Raw genomic sequence first — 13,616 nt, 5'->3', positions numbered from 1 at the left:
GTTATGGTTACATAATGAATATTACAGTTTTTTAAAAGGGCAACTCACGCATTTTGTAATAACCATTGCAAAATGTAATAATTTATTACAAAATGCAGGGAAATGTATTTTATATTGCGTTCAGGCTGTTGATTACAGAATGCAGCAGATTATTACAAAATGTGGGTTTTATTACATAATTACGTGGAAATTGTCTTGACACATAATGTGTTGTTTATAGGCCTTTTCTTTGATTCTTTCCTTGTCCTTCTTTTAATGAGTATTTTGATAACTGTTACACATTGATAGAAAAAAACGAATGAACCTGTTAAGCCCTGAGCCTGTTTTTCAGCTTTCAGGCTCGAAAATGCCACTTACACAACAAAGACTATATCTTCACTTCTAAAAGGGGGAAATTAATAATCTTTTTTCTCAAAGCAAGGTTACATCTGTGAGTTGGATGAAGAAGTGTCAAAAATCAATATAGATGTTTTTATTTTAAAATAAATTCATATGGAACATAGTAAAAACATGTAAATTCTATCTCCGCCTAAAAAAAACCCTGGTCATCTAGTGGCAGAGTGTGTAGCTCGGAAGAAGCAGGTGGCAGCTTCCAAGCGGTCTGTGGAAAAGCCAAGAGACCAGCACCCAGTTGCAATGCGACAGAGTGGTGAGTTGCAGTTAAGTTCTGCTGCTTATAGCAACTTGTAACCCTAGTTCTGCTTATAGAACTAGGGTTACAATACGTAACCCACCGATACACTCTTTACAACATCAGGAGGATACGTCCCCTCCTGACCCAGAAAGCGACGCAGCTTCTGGTCCAGGCTCTCGTCATCTCACGCCTAGACTACTGCAACTCCCTCCTGGCTGGTCTACCTGCATGTGCCATCCGACCTCTGCAGCTCATCCAGAATGCAGCGGCTCGTCTGGTCTTCAACCTTCCTAAATGTTCCCACACCACGCCGCTCCTCCGCTCACTTCACTGGCTTCCATTCAATTCTAGAATCCACTTCAAGACACGGGTACTTGCGTACCATGCTGTGAATGGATCTGGCCCTTCCTACATCCAGGACATGGTTAAACCATACACCCCAGCATGTGCACTCTGCATCAGCCAAACGGCTCGCTGCACACGCACTGCGAGGGGGACCCAAGTTCCCATCTGCAAAAACACGTTGGTTTGCTATCCTGGCTCCAAAATTGTGGAATGAGCTCCCCATTGACATCAGGACAGCAGAAAGCTTACACATCTTCCGGCGCAGACTGAAAACTCATCTCTTTTGACTCCACTTCGAGCAATAAAATTACTAACAAAGCACTTATATACTAATAAAGGACTGGCTTATCTAAAGCCAGTTGTAGCACTTCAAATGTTTTGGCTCTATGAAACCTAATGTACTTATATGATTCTGTTTTTGTGAGGATTTGCAGTATCTCCCTCCTTCTTCTCCTCTTTGTTTTGTGTTTGTTATTGTCTGTCTGTCTGTGTGTCTGTCTCCCTGGCTGGGCGTGGCTGACCCACTTCTGTTTCCCGCCAACTCACCTCCTCAGCTGTGGCTCATCATCTGGATTACAGTAATCACCTTCACCTGCATATATACCCGGGTCCTCCATCCTGTATTCACCAGTTCGTCGTTTCACCACGCTGGTAAATACGACTTGGTATTTTCGCTATAGTTAAACTATACAATCTGTGAACCTTATCCTTACCTTATGCTCTCTGTCCAGTATCCATATGCCTACTCCTCTGCCTGCCACGTCCAGCCTCCGACTCCTCGTCTGAGTTCCCTCCGTGCTTCCACGCACACCAGCTCGATCCTGACTACTCTCGTCGGCTCTGGATCCCCGGCTCGCCTCGCCGGTGTTCCCTCCGTGCTTCCACGCACACCAGCTCGATCCTGACTACATTCGCCAGCTCTGGATCCCCGGCTCTCCTCGTCGGTGTTTCCTCCGTGCTTCCACGCACAACAGCTCAAGCCTGTCAACCCTCGCCAGCTCTGGATCCCCGGGTCACCTCGCCGGTGTTCCCTCCGTGCATCTCCGCACCTCCGTTGGTGACTAAACTCTGGCCCGGATTTAGTGGACATTTAATTCCTCTGTTATTTTCCGAAGGGTTTTCAGGTTTAATAAACCTTGTTACCAACTAAGCTCTGTGTCCTTCATGGTGTCTAGCATTTGGAGTTCAGTCCTGTAGGCTCGTGAGAGCGTAACAGTACGAACTGGTCAAAATGAACTCCGCTGACACTGGATCGGATCCCGCCGCTGTTCAGCACGCCCTTTCCCATCAGGGAAATCTTCTGGGCCAACATGAGCAGATGATCCGAGCCTTAGTTGACAGCAATCAGTCCATGGCACTACACATCTCGAACCTTGCTGCTCAAATCTCTACCCTGACATATTCTGCTGCATTTCCTGCCCCCTCCAATCCACCTCTGGATTCCACTCCATGCCGGGATTTCCCCATTGCCGACCCTGAGCCTTTCCATGGAGAGGTGGAGAAATGCAGAGGATTTCTGTTTCAATGCAACAAGGTATTTCACCAGCGCCCCTTGTCTTTTTCCTCTGAGGTGACTAAGATTAACTATGTGTTGAGTTTGCTTCGTGGAAGAGCTTTAACCTGGGCCGAAGCATTGAGTTCTTCTGTGGATTACGACACTCTTTCCTTTGGAGTTTTTTCTGATCATTTTTCCACTGTTTTTGATCATCCCGAACACTCTGGCTCAGCTGCTAGTCGTCTGCTTAATTTACAACAAGGGACTCGAACCATTGCAGATTACTCAATTGAGTTTCGCACACTGGCGGCAGAAGCCCGATGGGACGAGGCGGCTTTAAGGGCTGTGTTTGTTAGGGGATTGAAGGATCAACTGAAGGATGAGCTGGCTGCAAGAGAGGAGCCTGCTGACCTCCAATCCTTAATCTCCTGGGTGTCTCGTCTCGACAGCCGGCTGCGGGAGCGCCGTGCGGAGCGTGCGCAGCGTTCACCTTTTGCTTTGCCTAATAAGCGAAACAGCTCACCCAAGTTTGCTCCCTCTGTGTCCAGACCATCTGGCTTCACCTCACCACCTCGCGTGCCCACCTCTGCTATGGTGGAACCAATGCAGTTGGGACGCGCTGGATTATCCCCTGAGGAGCGCCTTCGACGTATGAGGTCTGGAGAATGCCTGTATTGTGGTAAGGTTGGGCATATCCTTTCTGGCTGTCCTGTCTGCCCAAACGCAGGGGCTCGTCAGTGAATTTGGGGGTCCTGTCGAGTCCGCAACCTACACCTATTGTAGCCCCAACTTTGAGCCGTTTTCTGATTCCTGCCAGACTTTGTTCCAACTCTCAGACCTTGCCCCTTTCTGCCCTCATTGACTCTGGTGCTGAGGATAGCTTTGTGCACTGTGAACTAGCCAAGCAGCTGGGTCTACATTTGGAAACTCTACTGGAACCTTTGACTGCTTATGCCTTAAATGGTAAAAGCATTTCTAAAGTTACACAGCAAACACAACCCTTAACCTTGTTAATTTCTGGAAATCACAGAGAAGAAATTCAACTGAAGGTTATTTCCGCCCCAGCAACCCCTTTGGTTCTTGGTTACCCATGGCTTCGCACCCACAATCCGCATATTGATTGGGCCGGAGGGATAATCATTGAATGGAGTCAGTCGTGCCACCTTAACTGTTTACAGTCTGCTGTGCCTCCCGTCCCTGTAGACCAGGGGTGGGCATTTTACGGCCCGCGGGCCACATCCGGCCCGTTGGCCGGCCTTAGCCGGCCCGTGTGAGGTTGATCATAAATTATAACATAATGAAAAAAAACAGCAACCTTTTCAAAATAAAAGCAACACAGCTGTATTGCTTGCATGGCGTAAATACTTTTCTAACTGTGTTGCTTTTATTTTGAAAAGGAAGCTGCTGTTTTTTAATTTATTTACGTAAACGTGCATGCCGTGAACAGCTACGAGTGATGCTGGCCGGCTAGTCCTCGAAATGTCCGCTAAGGGCAAAAAAAGAAAGATCGATACTGAATGCCGCGTTTTCAACAAGACATGGACCGCTAAGTATTTATTTACAGAAGTGAAAGGTAAAGCTGTGTGTTTAGTTTGTGGTGCGCAGGTCGCTGTGTTCAAGGAGTACAATTTGAGTCGCCACTATGCTACCAAACACGCAGATAAATACAAGAACCTGTCTGAGGAAGAGCGGGCAAAGGGGTCGGATGCTTTGCTAGCTAAGCTGCAAAGCCAACAACACATTTTCACAAAACATTCCACATCCAGAGATGCAGCTGTCAAGACGAGTTATGTCTTAAAAGTAAACCGTTTTCGGACGGAGAGTTCATTAAGGAGTGTTTGAAAGTGCCGCTCTCCCGACGCACTGTTACGAGGAGAATTGAGGACATCGCGGGAAATCTGGAGCTTCAGCTGCAGAACAGAGCGGTCAACTTTGACTTTTTTTCCTTGGCTTTGGATGAGAGCTGCGATGTACGTGACACTGCCCAGCTACTCATCTTCCTACGTGGGATAACTACAGACTTCAAAATCACGGAGGAGCTGGCAGCCATGCAGTCAATGAAAGGTACAACAACAGGGAGTGATTTGTTCACGGAGGTAAATGCATGTGTGGAAAAGTTGGGACTGAAATGGGACAAGCTGGCAGGCGTGACAACGGATGGTTGTCCAAATCTGACAGGGAAAAATGTTGGACTATTGAAGAGAATGCAGGATAAAGTGACAGAAATTAACCCTGAGCAGAAATAGGTATTTTTGCATTGTATTATACATCAGGAAGTGTTGTGTAAGTCAGTGTTAAAAATTAACCATGTTGTTGATGTTGTAACTAAAATAGTTAACTTCATCAGGGCAAGAGCATTGAATCACAGACAGTTTGTTGCACTTTTGGAGGAAAGTGAGACTGAACATCGTGACATACCCTACCATGCAGCTGTCAGGTGGCTCAGCCTGGGCAAAGTGCTGAAAAGAGTATGGGACCTGAGAGAAGAGATTCAAGACTTCTGTGTGAAGAAAGGAAACGACATCCCACAGCTTTCAGATGCAGACTGGATGGCAGACCTTGGTTTTGCTGTAGATGTGACTGCACTAATGAGTGAACTAAATGTCAAACTGCAAGGCAAGGGCCTTTTTGTGCATGACATGTACAGTGCAGTGAAGGCTTTCATGAGAAAGCTGCAGCTTCTCTCAAGCCAAATGGAGGACAACATTCTCACGCACTTGCCAACACTGAAGGAAGCCACACCATCAGCTGATCACCTCCAGAGGTACTCATCCATGTTAGAAGCACTGCATGGTGAGTTTTCAAGGCGATTTAAAGACTTCAAAACAGTTGAGAATGAAATGAACATGATATTTTCCCCATTTACATGCCATGTGGATGATGCACCCAGTGATGTTCAGCTTGAACTCATTGACCTGCAGTCTGACACACTTCTGTCAGAGCACTTTAGGTCAGTCTCACTGCCTGAGTTTTACTCTTCCCTGAAAGAGGAGAACTTTCCACACATCAGGAGACATGCTCAGAAGATGAGGGTCCTCTTTGGATCTACCTACATATGTGAACAGACATTCTCAGTGATGAAGTTCAACAAATCCAGATACAGATCCTCTATCACTGATGATCACCTCTCAGCTGTCCTTCGCATATCCACCTCAGACATTGAACCAGATTTCCGTGCACTTGTTCAAGCCCAAGACAGACTGGATTTTTCTCACTGAACAAGTAAAATTAACTGAAAAACAAAAGTCAAAAGCACTCATTTCTTTTTGTATAAAGCTGATTAATTTCTTATCTTTAACATACTGTAAAACACCTTTTCAGTATTGGTATATTGAGCAGAATTAAGTTAAACTTATTTTTGATTCGGCCCCCCAACACAGCTCGAGTTTCTGAAGTGGCCCCTTGTAAAAAATAATTGCCCACCCCTGCTGTAGACCCTAAGCCTGCTCCATGTGTCTCTGCTGAAGTAGACTTGTCTGGTGTTCCTGAGGTTTACCACAACCTGAGTGGGGCCTTCAACAAGGAGAAAGCTCTCTCTCTCCCTCCTCATCGTCCCTATGATTGTCCCATCAATCTGCTACCTGGAGCTCCTTTACCTACCAGCAGGCTTTATAATCTGTCTCGGCCAGAGAGAGAGGCCATGGAGAAATACATCAGTGACTCCCTTGCTTCAGGAATAATTTGTCCTTCTTCCTCTCCTCTGGGTGCTGGGCTTTTCTTCGTGGACAAGAAGGATAAATCTCTCCGACCCTGTATTGACTTTCGTGGGTTAAATAACATTACAGTTAAAAACAAGTACCCACTTCCCCTGATAAACTCAGCTTTTGAACCTCTCCAAGGTGCCACCATCTTCTCCAAACTCGACCTCAGGAATGCCTACCACCTTGTTCGAATTCGCCAAGGAGATGAGTGGAAGACAGCCTTCAACACCCCCCTTGGTCACTTTGAATATCTCGTCATGCCCTTTGGACTCTCTAATGCCCCAGCTGTTTTCCAGGCCCTGGTTAATGATGTCCTACGAGATTTCCTCAACCGATTCGTTTTTGTCTACATTGACGACATCTTGATTTTTTCCACGAGTCTGGAGGAACATCAGGACCACGTCAGTCAGGTTCTACAAAGGCTGCTTGAGAACAAGCTGTTCGTCAAGGCTGAGAAGTGCGAGTTTCACCAGGAGCGGGTCAGCTTCCTTGGATATATCATCAGGCAAGGCAAGTTGGAGGCTGATCCAGGGAAGATCCTAGCTGTCTCTGAGTGGCCAGTCCCCACTACTCGGAAGGAGCTGCAGAGGTTCCTGGGTTTTGCTAACTTCTATCGCCGGTTCATCAGGAACTATAGCAAGGTAGCAGCTCCACTCTCCAGTCTCACTTCTGTCAAGATCAAGTTTTCCTGGACAACAGATGCTAACAATGCATTTCTTCTTCTCAAGTCCCTGTTCACTTCTGCCCCCATACTCATCCAGCCGGACTCAAGCAAGCAGTTTGTTGTGGAGGTAGATGCATCTGATATCGGGGTTGGCGCTGTTCTGTCCCAGACTGCAGGGCCAGACAATAAGCTTCACCCATGTGCTTTCTTCTCTCGCCGTCTTTCCCCAGCTGAGAGAAATTATGATGTGGGAAACAGAGAGCTTCTGGCGGTGAAGATGGCCTTGGAGGAGTGGCGACACTGGCTCGAGGGCAGCGAGCAGCCATTCCTTGTTTGGACTGACCACAAAAACCTGGAGTACATTCAGTCTGCTAAACGGCTAAACTCCCGACAGGCCAGGTGGGCCCTCTTCTTTGGTCGGTTCAACTTCTCTCTTACATATCGCCCTGGTTCCAAAAATACAAAGCCCGATGCCCTGTCCAGGTCGTTTTCGTCTGAGGGACCAGTCACCTCTTTTGACTCTATTCTCCCCCTGAGTTGTGTTGTGGGTGGCCTCACCTGGGAGATCAGTAACTCCATCCAGGAGGCGCTATTGGAGCAACCGGACCCTGGTTGTGGTCCGCCAAACCGTCAGTTTGTCCCCAACTCTGTCCGTTCCCAAGTCCTGCAGTGGGTCCACAGCTCCCGTTTCGCAAATCATCCTGGTGCCAACCGCACACTCTCTCTTCTCCGGAGACATTTCTGGTGGCCAACAGTTGACAAGGACACTAAGGAGTTTGTTTCACCCTGCACTACATGTGCTAGGAGCAAGGCCTCTCATCAGAGACCTGCAGGATTGCTCCAGCCCCTTCCTATCCCAAGTCGACCTTGGTCTCATATTGCACTGGATTTTGTCACCGGCCTACCTCCCTCACAGGGAAACACAACTATTCTAACAGTTGTAGACCGTTTCTCCAAATGTGCCCATTTTGTAGCTCTGCCCAAGCTCCCCTCAGCCCTGGAGACCTCCCAGCTTCTCACCCAGCATGTTTTCCGCCTGCATGGAATCCCGGCTGACATCGTCTCCGACCGTGGCCCTCAGTTCATCTCTCTGGTTTGGAAGAATTTCTGTCATTCACTTGGTGCATCTGTCAGTCTAACTTCTGGTTATCATCCTCAGTCAAACGGTCAAACTGAAAGGGCCAATCAAGACCTGGAATCTACTCTCCGCTGTGTTGCCAATCGCAATCAATCTACCTGGAGCTCCCTTCTACCCTGGGTTGAGTATTCCTTTAATTCACTCACGTCATCTGCAACTGCTCTCTCTCCTTTTGAAGCCTCCTTAGGGTACCAACCTCCCCTGTTTCCTGAGGAGGAGAGTGAGTTGGCAGTTCCTTCTGTCCAGCATCACATTCAACGGTGCCGTAAGATTTGGAGGGACACTCGCTCAGAACTCATCCGGACTTCTACCAGGAATCAACGGCCAGCTAAGCGTCACAGACATGCCGCTCCCCCTTACACCCCTGGACAATCAGTTTGGTTGTCTTCCAAGAATATCTCCCTCCTCACCGAGTCAAAAAAGCTGTCCCCTCGGTTCCTTGGCCCTTTCCTCATTGAGCGCATTATTAACCCCTCTGCTGTCCGCTTGAAACTCCCCAGATCCATGAAGGTTCATCCAACCTTTCATGTGTCCCAGATCAAGCCAGTCCACACCAGTGACCTGTGCCCTCCAACCATTCCCCCTCCTCCCCCACGAGTCATCGATGATCATCCTGCCTACACCGTGCGTCGGCTTATGGATGTCAGACGCCGGGGCAGGGGCTTTCAGTACCTGGTTGATTGGGAGGGTTACAACCTGGAGGAACGTTGCTGGGTGCCTCGGTCACGCATCATGGACCCTGTCATGGTGAGGGAGTTCCACAGGGCACACCCTGACAAGCCTGGTGGTCGCCAGGAGGCTCCCGTTGAGGGGGGGGGTACTGTGAGGATTTGCAGTATCTCCCTCCTTCTTCTCCTCTTTGTTTTGTGTTTGTTATTGTCTGTCTGTCTGTGTGTCTGTCTCCCTGGCTGGGCGTGGCTGACCCACTTCTGTTTCCTGCCAACTCACCTTCTCAGCTGTGGCTCATCATCTGGATTACACTAATCACATTCACCTGCATATATACCTGGGTCCTCCATCCTGTATTCACCAGTTTGTCGTTTCACCACGCTGGTAAATACGACTTGGTATTTTCGCTATAGTTAAACTATGCAATCTGTGAACCTTACCCTTACCTTATGCTCTCTGTCCAGTATCCATATGCCTACTCCTCTGCCTGCCACGTCCAGCCTCCGACTCCTCGTCTGAGTTCCCTCCGTGCTTCCACGCACACCAGCTCGATCCTGACTACTCTCGTCGGCTCTGGATCCCCGGCTCGCCTCGCCGGTGTTCCCTCCGTGCTTCCACGCACACCAGCTCGATCCTGACTACATTCGCCAGCTCTGGATCCCCGGCTCTCCTCCTCGGTGTTTCCTCCGTGCTTCCACGCACACCAGCTCGATCCTGACTACATTCGCCAGCTCTGGATCCCCGGCTCTCCTCGTCGGTGTTTCCTCCGTGCTTCCACGCACAACAGCTCAAGCCTGTCAACCCTCGCCAGCTCTGGATCCCCGGCTCACCTCGCCGGTGTTCCCTCCGTGCATCTCCGCACCTCCGTTGGTGAATAAACTCTGGCCCGGATTTAGTGGACATTTAATTCCTGTTATTTTCCGAAGGGTTTTCAGGTTTAATAAACCTTGTTACCAACTAAGCTCTGTGTCCTTTTCCTGGTGTCTAGCATTTGGAGTTCAGTCCTGTAGGCTCGTGAGAGCGTAACAGTTTTCTTCAAGTTTGTATCTTCTTGGTCGAATGCACTTATTGTAAGTCGCTTTGGATAAAAGCGTCAGCTAAATGAAATGTAATGTAATGTAATGTTAACTGAATTACTCACTGCTGAAAGTAATTAGTTACACTACTAGTTACATTGGACTCTGTAACATCACCTGAGATGCACCATAAATCATGACGGATAACAATATAAAGTTAAACCTCATTTAATCAAGGACAACACAGTACACAGACCTCTGTTTCTATTCTTTGTTTGAAGATGTTTTCTGTAGCTCAGTTTCCATACTGGTCCATGTAGCTTCAAATGGTTTCCTATCTGATAGCAGCCGCCCGCCCGTAACCTGGATCTTGCTCAATGTTTCAGAAAGATGGAGATTCCACCGTGGAAACAGGCAACATTTCCTCCACGATGTTTGCCTGTTGATCTCTGCTATGACTTTGCCATTTCTGCTCCGTCTCCTCATCCATGAACTCTGAGTGTAGCGCAAGCCAAAAGAGACGTTTGATTTATTGTTCTGTCCTCCCCTTATGCAGATAGTCGAAGAACTTAAAGTAACGAGATAATTGAGTGCTTAGTAACTGTAATGTAATTACTGCTGTTATCAACAGTGACACATTACATTACATTACTACGTTACAGACAAATGTAATCTGATTACAACAACGCGTTACTTATCTAGTCCTTTCCAATTTGAGATTGGTCGACTTTCTTGCCCTGCATTGACTGAGCTACAGTATAACCAGGTGCTTTCACTGCAGCAACAGGACCTTGTTCAATGGAGTAAAGAGCAGCTATTAACACCCTCCCTGATTCAGTGCCTCTATTACTAACACTACACAGTCAGATGAGTTTACACTGTGGCGCTTCAGCAGGCCTGCAGCAGAATGGAATGCTAATAGCGTAAATCAGAAGTGGAGGTTAACAAGTATGTATAATATTAGTCTGATGCCAAAACAGCATATTTTACTTGCTTAATCAGTAATAGTTAACACAATCCTCACTATTTCTTAGCCACTTAAGCCAAACTTACTAGTTTGCTCAACATGATTCAAAACATATGAACAGATTAGTTCCTCATCTCATAGGACTTCTGCAGAATCGCATATTAAATATTCAGATGTTGAATGAACTGCTAAACCTTTTAAAGAGGCTGTATTCTGCTTTTGGGGGGTTTCCCTCTCCTTTAGTGTGTTCTATAGGTTTTAAGCATGTAAATGGTCTGAAAGGCTAAAACCCCTGTGTTCCATACAGAGGGAGTTTCACGCTCCTATTGGCTAGAGCTCCAACACATTGTACCTGATCATCTCTAAGCAGTTGACCAATCACAACAGAGCCAGCCAGCTAACCAATTAGAGCAAACTGGGCTCTGGTTTCAGACAGAGGGTGAAAAGAGGTGCTGCAGCATGAGAAAAATAAAGGATGCATGAAGTAAACTAAGTAAAGTACAGTGTATTTTAGATAAACAAACATTTCTTTTTTGATTGCCTTTTTTTGATTATATTCAAAATTGTATTTGATACTGTTTTAAGATGATACAGAGACACAAAGAGTAGCAGCAGTCACGACTTTGTGCTTTTACCAAATTTGAGTATTTATTCTGGGGTCTTCATCCAACCATGTCTGTTATATTATGAGCCGTGCATGAGGCTGTGTCTGCGTCCATAAATACAGTCTAATCCCAGAACTAAATTGTATGGATTTAGAGGTATCTGTCACCAACACATTTTTAATATCAGTTAGAATGTACCCCCCAAAAGTACATTTTTTAGGGCATAACCACATAAGACGACTTTATGTACCACAGCTATATTTACAAAATGAATAGCACACAGCACACTTCCTTAAATAAGAAGCTTTCAAAAATATATACAAACCCTTTTTATATTGGAATGGATTGAATATAAATCCTTATTTTAAAAAAGTGGAAGAATTCAAATTGATTTTTGGAAATATTTTAGAATCCCACCAAACATTTTCTGAGTTTGATGGGGGATTGTGAAACTTTGCTGAATAAAATCCTGTTTTACTTAAATGATTTATATTTACTTATATTTTCACAGTGGAAAGAAGAGCAGATATAACAAACTGTGTGCAGATTGATGAGATGTGATGATATAAACTGCAGCTGAACGCTCCTACACTCGGAGCTGTTACAGAGCGCTCTGCAGCGTCTGGAGTTTCTCCGCATTACTTTTGTCATTTTAACCTCACAAACCCCCCCTGCTGAGTGTTTACATATCAGCTCATTTACATCTACATACCCATATTGGGGAAAGTCTTGCATGACTCCTGGCTACTGTCCTCACTAGAGCAGGGCTTCAGAGAAATACAAATCAAACAAATGTACACTGTATTTCCTGTTGTTGCTGGAATAGGGAGCTGCTCTCACACACAGACATGATGTTGGAACAATCCTTTGCAGCATTTTTCCTCTTCTGCACAAAAGCCAAAACAAATATTTAAATGACAGATACTTTCAGTACAGATGGAGCCTCTTATTTTGGACCCCAGCATACAGCTTCCTGCCTACTGCCAGCCAGTTACCTGCCTAAGACCTGCCAAAGACCAGTATTCAGGAATGTTAGGCCCTCCCACTATTCTCCAATTTCAGGGTTTAACCAGGAGATGGCGCTATATATTAAATAACTATGGCCAAACTAAGACTTAGTTTTTCACAAGAGACAATGCAGATATTATATAAAAAACTAAAGTTAAAATCTTGTTTTTAATGCCCCAAGAGCAATAACATCTTGTCACAAGCTTTTTGGAAGAAAAAGACTTCAAGAGACCTGTAGTTGACTAATTACAGGCCTCAATAAAGTTCTGCCATTGGTTGTGAAAAACAACGGTGGACATAGTGGAAAGTGAAATTGAGATTGTCAAATTTAATAAAAATACAAAATAATGTATCTGTGTACGTGTTTTACTATATGTGATCTGCATGCACTTATCAAACATCTAATTAAAGAATGGGGAGGAGCAAAAAACACACACTTCAAGTCAGATCATCACCCTTAGCTATTTCAATTACCTCTCAAACAACCTAAACTAGTTATAAATGTTTATTTTAAATAAAGTCTTTATGACTCGGAATATGAATAATATGGGTCCGTTACAGTTTGTTTTCATCTGATTTCAAATAAACAAAGTCTTGGCTTTCAGAATATTAAACTTGTTTCGGCAAATTTAGATGTTAAATACAACTATGAAGCCGACCCCCCTCTGAGTGAATACCTGTTAACTTAATTGTTAACACAATAAAAATGATAACAAGAAAAGTTCATGTTTTATCAAGATGATGGGTTTCCCTAACGCTCAGAGTCGCAACGACTAATTACAGGCCTCAATAAAGTTCTGCCATTGGTTGTGAAAAACAACGGTGGACATAGTGGAAAGTGAAATTGACATTGTCGAATTTAATAAAAATACAAAATAATGTATCTGTGTACGTGTTTTATGTGATCTGCATGCACTTATCAAACATCTAATTAAAGAATGGTAGCTGTACCTCTCAAACAACCTAAACTAGTTATAAATGTTTATTTTAAATAAAGTCTTTATGACTCGGAATATGAATAAAATGGGTCCGTTACAGTTTGTTTTCATCTGATTTCAAATAAACAAAGTCTTGGCTTTCAGAATATTAAACTTGTTTCGGCAAATTTAGATGATAAACTTTAAACTTTCACACACGTTGACCGGCGAAAAACTCTGCCCGGTTCACCGACCCCCCTCTGAGTGAATACCCAAGATATCTTGGTTTGATTTGGTTTGATTTGGAGAATTTATTTAGCTACTTGGCACTAATACCCCATTCACACCAACGGTGTTTCGGGGCCGGTTCGGTGCTGGTGCTTGAAAAGCACCGGGTTTTCCTGTTCACACCGCAGAATCCGGTTCGTTTCGAGCACCAAAAAGTTGTCCGTGTAGA

This window comes from Trematomus bernacchii, unplaced genomic scaffold (genome assembly GCF_902827165.1).
Source record: "Trematomus bernacchii unplaced genomic scaffold, fTreBer1.1, whole genome shotgun sequence".
NCBI classification, from domain to species: domain Eukaryota; kingdom Metazoa; phylum Chordata; class Actinopteri; order Perciformes; family Nototheniidae; genus Trematomus; species Trematomus bernacchii.
Note: the sequence above shows the minus strand (reverse complement) of the source record.